General features: G+C 37.2%; 4 non-coding genes across 4 annotated transcripts; all 4 read right to left on the bottom strand.

The window, feature by feature from the left end:
• Window positions 1–5,448: 5,448 nt before the first annotated feature.
• TRNAV-AAC (transfer RNA valine (anticodon AAC)) lies at window positions 5,449–5,521 on the bottom strand. The gene has a single exon. It is a non-coding gene; the product is annotated as a tRNA-Val (tRNA).
• A 2,214-nt stretch (window positions 5,522–7,735) lies between these two features.
• On the bottom strand, window positions 7,736–7,808 carry TRNAM-CAU (transfer RNA methionine (anticodon CAU)). Its single transcript has one exon. It is a non-coding gene; the product is annotated as a tRNA-Met (tRNA).
• Window positions 7,809–10,134: 2,326 nt separating this feature from the next.
• Window positions 10,135–10,207, bottom strand: TRNAV-AAC (transfer RNA valine (anticodon AAC)). Its single transcript has one exon. It is a non-coding gene; the product is annotated as a tRNA-Val (tRNA).
• Window positions 10,208–14,590: 4,383 nt separating this feature from the next.
• On the bottom strand, window positions 14,591–14,663 carry TRNAM-CAU (transfer RNA methionine (anticodon CAU)). The gene has a single exon. It is a non-coding gene; the product is annotated as a tRNA-Met (tRNA).
• Window positions 14,664–16,948: the final 2,285 nt, after the last annotated feature.

The raw sequence follows: 16,948 nt of genomic DNA, 5'->3' as shown, positions 1-16,948 counted from the left end.
GTTTTGCATCTCTTCCTCAAGGTGTTCAAATATTTCTTAGCCATGACTAGCTCCTGAGATGCATTTTTCTGGTTATGCATCTGCTTACTTCCTGCAGGGCTGTCCTTGGCATGAGCAGGGTTAGCTAAAGCATTTCAGAGCGACTCAGGCCCTTGCCTCTGCCCCATTCTTCATCTCTATGTCTTTTCTTTTCTCTTCTCACACTTGATTCCAGAAATAGTGGACTTAAGGAAATATCCCATACAGAACATTGAGTCTTTCACTACCCTTTGCTTGTCCAACTGGATATTAGACCAAAAACCATCTGGGAGTTATCTTCTCCCTGGTGCCCACCTATCTTATGGCAAAAAAGCTTTCATAACCCCCAGTTGCCTTGATGTGTAAAAATTACTTTAGTGAAAGTGTTAGGAAAGCTTTGGGCAAGGATCCCAGCAAACAAGAAGAGACTAAATGGTATAATCAAGGTAACAATTTTTCTGACTCTTCCTTTCAAAGCTAAACATGCCACCTCTACACGCCTGATCACTTTAATGACTAACTGTTACCCCATAGTAAACATTACCTAGCTTATTATTCATTTTTTTCTTATTTGCTTTTTGTCTATTTCTTTATTTTCTCACCTGGGATATAACTTTACAAGAAGAGAATTGTGTGTGTGTGTGTGTGTGTGTGTGTGTGTGTGTGTGTGTTTTCCCATTCTTGAATTAATGCACCTAGAACAGTCCCCAAAAGGATATATGCCCAAGAAAAATTTGTTAGATAAATATATGAATGAATGATTTTACACTTCTTTCACCCCAAAACTACAGATTAAGTTACCCTCAAAACACAAAGTGGAAGAGGAATTTCCCCTACTTCCCTCATCAGATGGTGAGGAAGATCAACTATAGGATATAGCTTGTAGTTTCTGGCATTTCTAGAAATCTAAATTTCTTCATCACACATATTATCAAACCACTGGGAAGTGATTTAACCATTCTCAGTGGGGATTGGGACAAACTACATATGGTTTACTGATTTGAGGTTTTTTAAAATCTGTTTTTGCTGCTTTTATTTTGTGTTCTATTTCCAATCCTTTCTTTTGAACATACTACATAGAGCAATGTCATGTTACATCAACTGTGAAAAGTAAGAAAACCTGCCCTCTGCAAAATTTAAGATCCACACTTTAAGGTTATGAGGCTGATATGCTGCCAACTGCACTAAGAGAGGAAAACTTTATGACCTGCTCACATTCAAAGTAAAATATAAAATCTTATTCTCCAAACACAGCTGCATTATCAGTTTCCAGCATTTAAAGAACACAATCAGTGCAGCTTGAAAATCACTGCACATAAGCCAATTCGGCACCTGAAGGATTCCACATCAAGAAATGATGGAGTCTACACCTTTGCAGTATTCATCCAGTAATTGGACCCTCTGCCTGCAGGACCAGAGACAACTGTACCTGTCTTTTGCTGTTCTTTCTCCCTCTTATGTTCCAATGATCAGCCTCTTTTCTCCCTCAGAAATCTCAGTCACTTCCTTACACTTCCCTTGGTACCCTATGTTCAAAATAAGCTTGGAGGTGCCCAGTTCATATTAGTTCACTGACTGAGTGAATTTGTCAGTGAATTTATATACAGTCTATACTTCTCCGTCTTAACTCTGCATCACCACTTGCACAGACATGACTGGAGACATTCCTGATTCAAAAAAACCACAAACTAAACTTAACCAAAAAATCTTCCATTTTTTCCCCAGTCTTATGTGCCACTAAATGATACTAAGAAATTTACAGAGATACTTTCATATAGTTCAATTGAAATTTGGCAACAACTATGTATATAATTTGTATTTTCCAGATTATGTTGGTGGCTCAGAGAAATTAAGTAATGTTTCTAAGGTCTTAGTCTGCTAACCAGCAAAGCATGAATTGATAAACAGATTAGTAGATTTCAAATTGTGATCTTTTTTTCTGTTCCAGCTCATGATCTCACTGCCTGTTCTTCTCCACAGTAGCCCATTCATCCACACACCAACTATCTAATTTCCAGCCTCCCCTGTTCTGGACTTTTGGTCTTAGACTTCCAAGTCAACTTTGGCTCATTCTCCTCCTTCAAAACCCACATCCACTGTCTTGCCACATACTGAACATCAGTCTTGTGAATCTCTTTTAAATCTATGACTTCCTTTCCATTCGTTCAGTACACATTCACTGGGGAGCTGCTCTGTGCCAGGCACTGCAGTAGGCTCAGGTGATTTAGAAGGAACCTGACCACCCAGACCTCTGGTGCTGGAAGGGTAGATATGGACAAGGATGTCCCACTTCCGGTTTCACCACTTTCAGTCTCACTGGCATTTACTGGTAAACAACTTTCAAAAAGTTCTTTTTCTCCTTCACTCCAACAATTCCTGATTTCTCAGTTTTGATATGATCTCAACTCTTTGACACTTGTTCCTATCTACTTTGTGATATTTTTCTTTAAAAGGTCAATTAGATCCACGGATGGAGAGTGTTGTTTAGTTCTTCAATATGTTTGTTGATTTGTTGTCTACTAGATCTGTCAATTAATAAGAGAGGAGTGTTGACATGTGTAATGGTAACTGTGGATTTTTCTATTTTTGTTTTCAGGTTTATAAGCTTTTATCTATGAGTTTTGAAGCTCTAGTCAGAGGCATATACTTTTAGAATAGTTATTTCATTGGTGAGCTGATGCCTTATAATTATGTAACTTCTATCTTCACACCAGGAAATTTTCTTTGCTTTGAAATCTACTTTGTCTGATACTAATATAACCACTTCAGCAATTTTTTTAAAAAATTAATCCTTGTGTGGTGTCTCTGTTCTCATTCTTTACTTTCAATCGCCTATGTAACTTTAATTTTGTATTTAAATTTAGTCTCACACACAACTACATTTGAAATGAGTTTCTTAAGGTTAGCATATTTTTTAATACATTCTGACAAACTCTGATTTTAATTGATGTGTCTAGATTGTCAGAATATATTAAAAATAAATATACTGACCATAAGGAACTCACATAATATTATTATTAATAAGTTTGCATATAGATGTACTATTTAATAATTTATTAATGATTTGTTCCCTTTGTTTTTCATTCTTCTTTGTTACATTTTCTTCCTACCTTCACTTGGCTTATTTAAATATTGTTAGTAGGTAGTCTCTTGATTACCATACATATCCTTAACATTTCACAATATATTTAGAATCAATAAATTACCATTCATGTTGAGTTTAGAAACATCACCACCATTAGGTACCTTGGCCATAACCCCTTTATGTTATATATACAGTACATGTAGATATAATAAAAACTCCATGAGATAATGTTATAATTTTCACTTTCAAACATCAAACATACTTTACAGAACTCAAGAGAATAACAGTCTGTCATATTTACCCAGATATTTCCTATCTCTGCTATTGTTCATTCATTCATGCTATTCTAAGTTTCCTTCTGGTATCATTTTTCTTGTCTCAGAACTTTACGTTTTTTTTTTTTAAGCACTTCTGCAAGCAATGGATTCTCTCAGTTTAACTCCAAATCAAAATATATTTTTTACCTCTTTGTGTGAATATTTTGCTATATTAGCATTCTGGTCTTTTCTTTCAGTATTTAATATAGTCATATCATTTCTTTATGGCCTCTATGATTTCTGATGAGGAATCCAAAACCATTCAGATTGGAGTTTTCTTCTGGCTGCTTTCAAGAAAAATTTCCCTTTTGTTTCCAGCAGTTTAATAGTAATGTGTCTGACTGTGGATTTATTGGAGTTTATCTTGCTTGAAGTTTACTGAACATTTTGAATCTGGTTTAGATCTTTTGCCAAATTTGGAAAGTTTTTGGCCACTAATAATTCAAAAAATTTTCCCATTTTTAAGGTTCTCATTCTTTTCTTGTTTTGTGTCTACAGTGATGTGAATACAAGATGTTTGTTATTTTCCAATTTGTCCCTGAGGCTCTGTTCATCTTTCAAAATACACTTTTCACTGTGTCATTTTTAGATTAGATAGTTACTATTGTTCTATCTTCACATTCACTGACTTTTTCTCAATCATTTTCTGCCATTAAGACAATCCATTGAGGTGTTGTTCATAATTTTGGTTAATACATTTTCAGTTCTGAAGTTTCAGTTTGGATTTATATATCCCAATTTTTTTTGTTAATACTTTCTAACACTCTATTCATTTCAAAGCGTTCTCAGCCCTAATTCTCAAAGCACTGAAAAAATCACTGCTTTAAGGTATTTGTCAGAGGATTCCAAAATCTGTGTCATGTCAGTATTGTTATCTGTTGGTTCTTTTTTCCAAGTTAATAAAGATTTTCTTCATTCTTCTTATGCTGAATAATGTTGGATTATAACCTGGCCATTTTTACATCAGACTTTGTGCCTTGTTCAAATCTTATGAAAAATATTGCCAAGCTTGCCTTTGCTGGCCACTTGATGGTCTCATGTTCAAATTTCAAGGAGCGACCAATGTGTTGTGGTTTCAAAGTCCGATCCATTTCCAAAGCTTTTCCGATACCATTTGGAGATCTCTGGAGTGTATGCAATCCAGTGGCCAGTGGTATGTTGTTTAGGATCAGAACCATTTATACACTGCTCGCGGGTGCAACCAGGAGTTCACTAATAACTTCAAGTGTTTGCTTTCCAATGTCTCTCCAGATATTTTCTGGTCACTTAAGGCACTCGGTTTCAGTCACTGACAAGAAAGCTGTGTTTTTATTGACCCTGTTCTGCCCTGCGCTTCTCAGGACTGTGTCGCATTTCCGCCAAATTGCAGGAAGAAAAAGGAATAAAAATAGCAATTGGGCATATCTCTTAGGATCATAGCTAATTCATTAAATGTCTAATTTTCTCCTTTTTTTCTCTGGGTTGGAAGATTTGTGGTTGTCATGTGGAGCTTCTCAGTTGAGAGTAAAACCTGGAGAATGTGGGCGTCGAATCCCACTACCTCTCACATGCTAAGCGAGCTCTCTACCACTTGAGCTAATTCCCCCCTGCAAGGCCCTGTTTTTCCTTCCTTTTTTCAGAGTACCGCTCCAGTTCATTACTCACTCTTGGGTCCGAACTTCAGGAAATGTCAAGGTCATTAGTGGGAGACTGACTCGAATAAGGGCACACCTCAAAGACGCCCTCGGCAAAGGAGCGGTTGGTACCTATTTCTGTGCTAAGGAAAGGAGGAGAACGTCGCAATGGGAAAAGTTTGGCACCCCAGAGGTTCACGATTCCGATTTTCTGGGACAGAAGAGAACACATCCCAGTTGGGAAGATTCACCCAGAACAGTTGGCTAATGCGACAGGACTTTCTAAGGATAATTACCTGTTCCTTAAAAACGAAACCAAAATGACAAACAAACAGAGGTGGGGTGACTACTTTGTTGCTTTTAAGGGAGGTGGTAGGCTGATTTTTCTGTCTAATGAGACGCAAGAGAAAACAGTTGTTTCTGCTCGGTTTCGAACCGAGGACCTCTCGCGTGTTAGGCGAGCGTGATAACCACTACACTACAGAAACCCGCGCTGTGACTCACTTCTGAGATATTTATTCGATTCTTGTGGAAGTGGGTAATGAGTGGTTATATATCTATACCATACGAGAGAATAACAAAAATACAACTCATTCCAGGCAAGAGCCATTGGAAATGAGACATGAGATCCTATCAGAGAGAAGAAATGAAATATGGACATTGGGGGATGAATATGAAGGGTGAATAGGCTGGAAGTAACCCGAATGGAGGTAAGAATTCCTGTGTTCAGAAATATACTAAACGCTGGAATGTGTATATGTGTGTGTGTGTGTGTGTGTGTACAACAGATGTGGAGGGAAACATTATTGAAAAGACTGGACACATAGATACACTGGGGAGAAAACTGCAGAAGCTTTAGAAACTGTGAAAAAATCCAGACACATGGGTTTAAAATCAAAACATTTTATGAAACATTTTTATTTTGAATGCTAACTAGGTAGGAAATGGGGAAACTAGAATTGCAGAGAAAGAAAAAGAAGTTATAAGGTATTAAGGGATGGAGGTTTATTTGTTTAGTTCCTGGAATTAGCAGTAGCATGAGTCTTTCAGCACCTCCAACCCAGGACGCTGTCTGGCCCAGAATACATCCTCCATAAACACAGAATGGATAAATGCATAGATGAAGAAAACAAAGAGAAATATTCTGGAGAGTTTGTGCAGGGAGGATCTACAGTATTTGAGTATGTGTCAAGACACTGGATATAGAGATTTGAGGGAGAAGGAATCAAAGGCACATAGAATACTTGAACCTCGATGACAGACACAGAATTGATTTTCAATTAATGTCTGATGAATGGAGGAATAAATACACTCATTGATAAGTATTTGTTTTAATAGTGAATTATTGAATGAACTGGTCTGGAAAAAAAGAAGTGATGAGACTATGTGCAAGGTTAAAGGAAAAGCCTACATTTAAAAAAAAAAAAGCTTTCCACTTCTGATTTTGTTCCGTACAGCCATGCAAACTGAAGAAAAAGATACTTCAACTCCTCTGAGCTTCAATTATATCTGTAAAATGGGAATCATAATATTTAGAGTTACTGCAAAGCTAAATCAAACAGCTTGCATAAAATTAATAAATATTTGGTACAATTTCTAGCACATGGCGCTGAAAGAGAATTTATTTTCCTCCATTCTTTTTCATTCTTTCATTGCCTGTATTTCAAGTCCCCAGTGGTGGTCATCCTTCTCTCAAAGGCTCAGAGAAGCAACAAATGGAAAGAAGTAATCTCCCCATAATCATTATGGTGCTTTCTACAGTCTGCACATGCCTCCCTTCCTTGAGCCTTTAACGAAAAGCAACAGCACAGCCTGATCTTCAGGAAGCAAGCTCTGGACAAGCTAAACATCAGAAGTCGATTTCGCGGGGTCATTTTGGTAAAGGCATACAAGAAATAAAACATAACAGCACCTCCTTTTCATGTTTTAAAAATAAAATCAACTGGGCAAAGTTGGAATCCTACCATCCATAATCATATATGTCACCATATTGCCACTGGTCGTCCAAAGAAATAAATTGTTCTCAAGATACTTGATTATCCTGAAAAGGCTACTACACTGTCTACATTGTCAGCATGCCAGGTGTGACAACTGTCTCCTCTGTCTCCCTCCAGCTTTCAAGGTCACAGAATGTCAAATTCTACCTAGTGTAAGAATCCTCACAAACCTCATTAGTCAAATCATCAAGCTCCCTGCAGCCTGTCACTCTAAAAAAAAGAAGATGGAGAGATGTAGCTTCATGAGGAAGGAATTTAGAGGTTTTATTCACTCTTGATACACTGCACCCAGAACAGTCCACTAACAAGAATTATTTGTTGCGTGGTAAAAGAGTAAATGATTTTACACCTCACCATTCCTTAATTGCCATTAGGTGACCCTCAGAGCACGAATTTGGAAGAGGAAGTTCCTCTGCTTCTTCCATCAGATGGAAGGGAAGACGCAAAAATATGATATAGCATGTATTTTCTGGTGTGATCTACATTACTTTGCCAATGATTTTACTGACGTTACTGGAAAGTGCAACAAACTTGAAATCTGATTTCGCCCTCCTGGGCAAATACTGGATCATTTATCAAATGCTTATCTGGCAACATTTTCTAATTTTACTTTATTTATTTATTATTTAAATAGTGCAGCCTGCATATGTTTTCTTTTTAGCAACAGAACATTAGGCTAGTCGGACTGTGGAAAAGAAAAGGAACTGCCTTCTCTGAGGCTCGAACTCAGGACCTTCAGATTATGAGACTGACGCGCTGCCTACTGCGCTAAGAAGGCAGATGACTTTGGTTTTCTACATTCTAATTAAAATATAAAATAATATTTTCCAAGCATGTCTATCAGTTTCTAGCTTTTCAAGATCAATATTCCTTAAAAAATCATTTGATATAAGCTAATACTGAACCTAACAGATTCTACATTCTGAAATGGTAGAGTCCACAGCTTTCCAGTATACACCGTGCAATTGACCCTCTGGCCAGCAAGTACAGGAACAATCATACCTGTCTTTAGCTTCTCTTTTCCTCTCTTTGTTTCCAGTGATCTGTCCCTTCCCTCCCTCAGAGATTTCAGTCACTCTTACACTTTCTTTGCTATCTTATGTCAAAAAGAAATTTAGGAGTTTCCCAATTAATATTATTCACTGACTGAGTAATGAATACTCGTCAAATTTATCTACAGTCCATATTTTTCTGTCTTAACTCTATATCGCCACTTGAATCTACTGGACTGGATACATTCTCCCTACAAAAAACACAAAGTAAATTTAAAAAACAAAACAAAACAAAAAAATCCCTCCCTGTTTTTTTTTAGCCTTGTTCTGTCAGTTATACTGAGAGATTCATGGAGATTTATGGAGATTATGTCATATAGTACAATTGAAATTTGGCAACAAGTATGTATCATAATCTTCACTTCCCAGATATAATGGAGGCTCAGAGAAGTTAGGTAATATTTCTAAGGTCCCAGAGCTGCTAAGCAGCAAAGCATGAATTGATAAACAGATTATTAGATTTCAAATTGTGATCTTTTTTTTCCGCTCCGGCTCATGATCTCACTTCCTGTTCTTCTCCACAGTAGCCCATTCATCTACACACCAACTATCTAATTTCCAACCTCCCCTGTTTTGGACTTTTAGCTTAGACTTCCAAGTCAACTTTGGCTCATTCTCCTTCAAAACCCACATCCACTGTCTTGCCAAATATTGGACATGCTTCTTGTGAAGCTCTTTTAAATCTATCACTTCCTTTCCATTCATTCAGTACCTATTCACTGGGGAGCTGCTCTGTGCCAGGCACTGCAGTAGGCTCAGGTGATTCAGAAGAAATCTGACCACTCAGACCTCTGGAGCTGGAAGGATAGATATGGACAAGGATGTTCCACTTCCAGTTTCACCATTTTCAGTCTCCCTAGCATTTACAGCTAAATAACCCTTTCAAAAATATCTGTTTTCATAACATCCCTCTGTTTCACTCTGACCACTCTTGATTTCTTAGTTTTGATATGATCTTGCTTTTCTCTCAACTCTTTGGCCCTTCTTTCTATCTACATTACAATTTTGCTTTACGAGGTCAGTTAGATCCATTGGTGGATGGTATTGCTTATTTCTTCAATGTGTTTGTTGATTTGTTAACTACTAGATTTAACATTAATGAGAGAGAAGTGTTGACATTTGGGATAATTGTGGATTTCTCTATTTTTCTTTTCAGGCTTATCAGCTTTGGTTTACGAGTTTTGAAGCTCAGTTGTCAGGGGCATACACATTTAGGATAGTTATTTTGTTGGTGAGTTGACATTTTATAAATATGTCCCTTCTCAATTATCACTTGGAAATTTGAAATCTATTCTGTTATTAATATATCCACTTCAGCTTTTTTGATTAGTGCTTGTGCAGTGTCTCTTTCCATTTTTTAGTTTCAATTTCCTATATCACTTTTAATCTTGTTTATAACATTTACACTCACTTATAAGTACATTTGATTTGAGTTTTTTAAGGTCAACATATTTATTTTTAATACATCATGATAAACTCTAATTTTTAATTGATGTGCTTAAGTAATGTAGTTAATATTATTATTGGTAAGATTACATATAAATTTACTGTTTAGTAGTTTGTTAATGATGTGTTCCCTTATTTTTATTCTTCTTTGTTCCTTTTCTCACCTTCTTCGGACTTAACATTGTTAGTAGGTGCTTTAGTGATTACCATATACATCCTTAAGATTTCACTGTAAACTGAGAATCAGTAAATTACTATTCAAGTTGAATTTAGAAACCTCATTACCATTTAGTCCCTTTACCATAACCCTTTTATATTATGTACATAGTACATGCAGATACAATGAAAACTCCATCAGACAATGTAATACTTTTCACTTTCAAACATCAAGCACACTTCAAAGGACTCAAGAGAAACATAATAGTCAATCATTTTACCCAGATAGTTCCCTCTCTGCTATTGTTCTGATGATAAATTGAAAACATAATATAGTAATCAGAGTTTAGGCATATAAAAATTGAGTCGGGTGGCCATGGAGGCCCTAGTTCCTTTTAAGGGAGGCGGTGGTCTGATTTTTCTGTCTGATGAGAGGCGGAAGAAAACAAATGTTTCCGCTCGGTTTCGAACCGAGGACCTCTCGCGTGTTAGGCGAGCGTGATAACCACTACACTACGGAAACTCACAGTTTACACCATTTTGAGATGTTTTTTCATTGTTACTGAGGTGGGTCATGAGACGTTACACACCTACACCATACGATAGAACAATTAAAAAAAAATACAAAATATTCTAGGCAAGAGCCATCGGAAATTAGACGCGAGATCCTATTACAATGAAGGAAAAAAATACGGACATTGAGGGGTACAAGTGAAGAGTGAACACAGGGTATTCAGAAATATATCTATTCACTTGGAGAGAGAGAGAGAGACACAGAGAGACAGAGAGAAAGAGAGAGACAGAGAGAATTGGTGTTTGTATGTGCGTATAAAATAGACATGGCGGGAACCAGTGATTGAAAGGCCTGGACACAGGAAGATGCACTGGGGAGACCACTGGGGAGGCATAAGAACCTTCGAAAATATTCCAAGCAGATGGCTTATGTAATCAAGGTGACCTTTTGCAAAAGATTTTTAAGTTTGAATCCCAAATAAGTAGGAAATGGGGAAATTAGAATTGCAGAGAAAGAAAAAAAGTTATAAGATATTAAAGGATGTAGGTTTATTCTTTCAGCTTCTGAGATTAGCGATAGCACAAGTGTTTCTGCACCTCTAGCCCAGTACACTGGCACAGAATATATCCTCCATAAACACAGAATGGATGAAGGCATAGGTGAATGAGAAGAAAGAAATACTCTGGAGAGGTTGTGCAGGAAGAATCTACAGTATAAGTATGTATCAGGACACTGGATGTAGAGATTTGAGGCAGAAGGAGTCAAAGGCATGAAGAATACTTGAATCTGGGTGGTAGACATAGAAGAGATTTTGAATTAATATTTGATGAAAGAAAGATAAGTCCACTCATTTATAAGTTTTGTTATACGAATGAAAGAATGAATAAATGAATGATCTGGTATGGAAAAAAAAAAAGAGATGGTGAGACTATGCACTATGTGAGAGGAAAAGCTCATTTTTTTAATATAGAAAAAAAAAATTCAGCTTTCCGTGTGTGGTTATGCTCCTTTTAGCTATGTGACCTCAGAAAAAAGTTAAGCTCTAAGTTTCAATTTCATTTGCTAATGGGAATAATGATATTTGAATTAGCAGCAAAGCCAAATCAAACAACTTGCATGGGTCAGGGGAGCAGGTGATTATATAGCTCAGTAGTAGAGCGCATTCTTAGTATGTGTGAGGTCCTGGGTTTGATCCCCAATACTTCCATAAAAGAAAAAACAACTTACATAAAGTTAAAAAGATTTTAGCTCAATTTCTAGCCATGGTTCTGAAAGAGAATTTTTTTCATTCCTTTTTAAGCTCTCTTAGCCTGTATTCCAAGTACCCAGTTGTTGTCATCCTTCTCTCAAACATTCAGAGAGACAGCAAATGGTAGAGGGAATCTCCCTGTAAACACCATGGTGATTTCTTCAGCCTTCAGATCCTACTTTCATAGAGACTTTTGAGGGAAAGCAGTGGTATAATCCCATCTTCAGTGAGAAAGATCTGGACAAACTAACCTTCAGAAATCCACCTCTAGGGGTCATTTTGGTAACATGTAAATAAGAAATCATCTTCTTTCCACTCCCTTAAAGAAAATCATGGAGAAATAGTTGGAATCCTGCCACTCATAATCACATATGTCACCGTATTGTCACTGGTTCCCCAAAGAATAAAGGATTTTTCAAGATACTTGATTATGCTGAGGAGTTATGCTGAAGAGGCTACTGCACTGTCTACACTGTCATCATTCCAAACATGACTACTGTCTCCCCTTCCTCCCTCCTGCTTCCAAGTTGTGAGATGTCAAAGATTTATTGTCTATCTGGTATAAGAATCCTCACAAACCTTCAAATCCTCAAGCTATCTACATCCCAGCACCTAGAAGAAGAGATAGAGGGAATGTTTTGGGCCTTCATTGCTGGAGAAGAGAAAGAAACTGAAAATTAAGAACCTGTGTAGAAGAAAATGGTTGGAAGAAATACAAGCAAAAGGAAATATGCTTTTAATTCTTTTCTAGTTTTCACCCAACTTCAAACTGTTATCAGTAGTGACTGTATTATAATGGAAACACCCGTGATCCTTTATGTTTTTATTTGTTATTCACTAATTAGAAAGTAGAACATTCTGTTTGAGAAAAATTAAAATTATACATTATAAATACATTACCATTCATCAATAAAATTCAAAATATTAAATAAGGCATAAAGAAAGAGCAAAATTAATTCACAGATGCAGAGATTAGCACTTTGGAAGTGTAATAAAATGATTTGTTAAAATATCAGTTTATATCAATCTGCCTATTAACTCTAATTACCTATTACTTCCATTTCAAGACAGAAGTCATATTTATGCCTTAACTCCAGGCATTCAGGATATAGTGAGGTCAGAACAATGATTTGAGCCTAAAGATCCTTATATTCTAGAAGAGAGAAAGACAATTTAAAAAGAAAAAGTTCATAAGACATTTTCCAAAACACAGAGTGTTTGTGAGAAAGGTGGCATAAGTTAATGTGATACATTGAAAATCATAATAAGAGACATTAGCTAGGGAGGTGGTCTCAGTAGCCAAGTGACATTTGATTTACAGACTGTCAAGAAGTAGGCACCTTATTAAGTCAGACTGAAAATGAGAAGATATATTAGGAGTGGAGAGGTGAAGAAAGACCTTCTGTGGACACCTGGGAAACTAGCCCAGACAAAGCCTGGTTACCAAATACCCATAACAGAGTCAAAATATAACAGATTTCCCATCCCATTTCAAGACTGTGTGCCACTGGCCTAACCAAATGTTGAGTCTGCTGAAGGAACACACATTCAAAGAGTCTCCAAGAGCATCATCCATTGAGTTCTTGGTGTCTGTAGATGTTTAAGATCACATTGAAGCAGAGGTAAGTCTTTCAATGAAAAGTAAAGTATGAGGGCTGTTTACAGGTCAGCATGGCAGAATCATGACTGTTTTTCTCTTCTCTTCCTGCTTTTGGACCTCATTAGAATCTGATCACTAACAGTGATAAATGTATTTCCTGCATTACCTGCTGGAATTTCACCCCCATTTTTAATCATATTCCAGCTGCCTGTGCAGAGGAAAAATTCTATCTTCAGTTGCTTGTTGGAAATTAAATACCACCTGATTGTTTCATTGTTTGGCAGATATTTCTTAAGGTGTTGATTTGGACTGTCCTTACAGGTACTGTGATAGTTAGATTGGGACAAATGGGTAAGGATCTTCCTTAAGGAAGAACTGTCCCCAAATCCTTCTATTCTTCTTTCTTGAGTTTTCTCTAAGAATTCCCTTGGTTTCACTTCTCCTTCTTCCTCTTCTTCTTCCTCTCTTTATCCTTCTTCTTTTTTGAAATTCTAGGTCTTTCTGATCCCCTCGCAGACCCAGACTACTCAAATCTCAGACCCACAAATTCTGTTGTACACCTTGTCTCTCTAGGTCTCCCTCAACAGCCTTCCCTCTTTCCTCAGGCCAATTGCCCCATAAAACTCAATTATATAATAGTGGAGAGGCTTTCTTTTTATCAGGATCTCTCTGTCCAGAAACCAGTGATGGGAAGTCCACCTCCCAACTAGCCAAAAATGCTGAATGTTGTGAAGGAAAGACCAGCACAGTCCAGTATAGATCACATTCACTCCCTCTACAGCTTTTTCCAGGTTTTCCTTCCTTGTCTATAGACAGGGAATATTCCTTGAAGACTGAAAATGAGCTGTGTTAGAAAAATTCTGGACACAAGTATTTTAGTAAGCATAAAACAAGGAGAAAATAAAGGTATCTTCAAAGTGATAACTTTTCTGACTCTTCTGCTGAAAGCTGAACATGTCACCTCCACTCTCCCGACTCCCTTCACCGCCTAACGATTACCCCACAGCAGACAGCTCCTTGTCTAGCTTATTGTGCATATTGCTCATTTGCTTCTTGTCTGTTCTCCCACATTTCCCAGCTGGGATATAGCTCCATGAGGAAGGGAATTTGAGGGTATTATTCACTCTTGAAGCACTGCACCCAGAAGAGTCCACTGACAAGAGATATTTGTTGCATGATGGAAAGAATAAATGAATTTACACTTCCCACCCCTCAGCTGCAGTTGGGTGACTTTTAGGCACAGATTTGGAAGAGAAGTTTCCCTTGCTTCCTCCATCAGATGGAGAAGACAAAAATATGGTATAGGCTTTGTTTTCTGGTATAATCTGAATTTCGTGACAATTTCACCCAAACCACTGAGAAGGGCAACAAACACAAAACTGATCTCACCCTCCTAGTGAATATTGAATATTGGAACATTTTTCGAATGCATCTCTGGCAGCATTTGCTAATTTTCCCTTGTGTTGGTTTTTATCAGGACAGATGATGTAAGTTTTCTTTTTATGAATTTGGCCATTCCACCAGGCAAATGTGAGAAAAAGCCTGCCCTCTCTGAGGTTCGAACTCAGGACCTTCAGATTATGAGACTGACGCGCTGCCTGCTGCGCTAAGAGGGCAGATAAAGTCCCTTTGTACTCATTGAGATTAAAATATGAAATAGTATTTTCAAGGTATGTATATCAGTTGTTATTACCTTTCAAAAAGTGTAATTGAGCGGCTTGAAAATCATTCCATTTAAACCATTGTTGCAACTGAAAGATTCCACATCCAGGAATGGTGGAGTCCACACCTTTTCAGTATTCATCCAGAAATTGGACCCTCTGGCCTGCAGTATCTGTATATTGTACTGGTCTTTTGCTGCTCCCTTCCCCTCTTGTGTTCCAATGATCAGCCTCTTCCCTCCCTCAGAGATCTCAGTACTTTCCTTGGTACCCTATGTTCAAAAGAAGCTTAGGAGGTGCTCATTTAACTTTAGTTCATTGGCTGAATGAGTGAATGAATACTCCTCAAATCTGTCTACAGTTCATAATTCTCTGTCTTAATTCTACATCTCCATGGGCATCTACTGGATTGGAGACATTATCCCTACAAAAAACACAAAATGAATTTAATTTTTTAAAAAACTCTTTGTTTCAGTCTTATAATTATTACTAAGAGATTTATGGAGATTATTTCATATACTACAAAAGAATTTCGGCAACTAAAGTATATATCAACAGTTTGCACTTTTCAGATATAATGGAGGCTCAGAGAAGTTAAGTAATGTTCTAAGGCCCCAGAGCTGCAAAGCAGCAAAACATAAACTGAGAAACAGATTTTCAGATTCCAAATTGTGAGCTCTTTCTCTGCTACAGCTCTTGATCTCTCTGTCTGCTTTTCTTCATAGTAGCTGGGTCATCCATACTGTATTTAATTCTCAACTCTTTTTGTTTGGCTTTTTGGACTTAGACTTCCAAGTCAACTTTGGCTTATTCTCCTCCTTCAAAACCCACATGCACTGTTTTGCCGAATACTGAGCATCAGTCTTGTGAAGCTCTCTTTAATCTATCACTTCCTTTCCATTCATTCAGTACATTTTCACTGGGGAGCTGCTCTGTGCCAGGCATTGTGTAGGCTCAGGTGATTCAGAAGGAACATGACCACCCAGACCTCTGGAGCTGGAAGGATAGATATGGACAAGGATGATCCATTTCCGGTTTCACCACTTTCAGTCTATCTAGCTTTTACAGCTGAATAACTTTCTAAAATATCTGTTTTCATAATGTTCCTCTGTTTCACTCTGACCATTCTTGGTTTCTTAGTTTTGACAAGGTCGTTTTTTTCTCTCAACTCTTTGGTCCTTCTTTTTACATACATGTAATTTTTCTTTATAAGGTCAGTTAGATCCATTGGTGGATGGTGTAGCTTGTTTCTTTAATGTGTTTATTGATTTGTTATCTATTAGATCTATCATCTACAATGATAACTGGATTTTTCTATTTTTCTTTTTAGACTTATCACCTATAGCTTATGAGTTTTGAATTTCAGTGGTCAAGGGCATTAAAAACTTCATATAGTTATTTTGTTGGTGAACTGACACTTTATAATTATATAACTTATCACTTAATATCTGGAAATTTGAAGTCCAGATATTAAATTCATCTAATATTAATATACTCACTTCAGCTTTTTTTTTTCTGATTAATGCTTATGTGGTGTCTTTTTTGCCCTTCTTTACTTTCAACCTCCTACATAACCACTAATATTATTTATAACATTTAATCTCACATATAACTACATTTGAAGTGAGTTTCTTAAGAGTGAAAAGAGCAATTGGGCATGTCCCTTGGGATGACAGCTCTTCTGAAGTAACAGAAAAGTAATTATAGGTTGATCATAGATGTACATACCGAAGGGCAGTCGAGCCAGTGCTATCCTGTCTTGTCTTTACCTAGAGAAAGGTCCAAAGTATCTAATTTTCTTGTTTCTTTCTACTGGCTGGAAGACTTGAAATTGTCAAGGAGAGCTTCACAATTGAAAGAGTAAAAGCTGGAGAATGTGGGTATCGATCCCACTACCTCTCACATGCTAAGCGAGCGCTCTACCACTTGAGCTAATTCCCCACTCCTACTTCTTCTCCTCTTTTCCTCCAGTTTTTTTTTTTTAAAGTACTGTCTCTTTCATTTTTCACTCTTCTGGACGGCCCGAATTTCAGGGAAAAGTTGAGGCCATCAGTGCGAAAGCAGGACACATCTTCTAAAGGGCACATCTTCTAAAAGATGCTCTGAGGCAAGAGCAGTGTTGGTACTCATTTCTGTGCTAAGGAAAGGAGAATGTCTCCGTGAGAAAAGTCTGGCTGCAAAAGTTCACATTTCCGATTTTCCGGGGAGAAGAGAACACATCCCAGTTGGGAGGACTCATC

This window comes from Vicugna pacos, chromosome 20 (assembly GCF_048564905.1).
Source record: "Vicugna pacos chromosome 20, VicPac4, whole genome shotgun sequence".
NCBI classification, from domain to species: domain Eukaryota; kingdom Metazoa; phylum Chordata; class Mammalia; order Artiodactyla; family Camelidae; genus Vicugna; species Vicugna pacos.
Note: the sequence above shows the minus strand (reverse complement) of the source record. Positions and strands in the feature narration are given on the sequence as shown.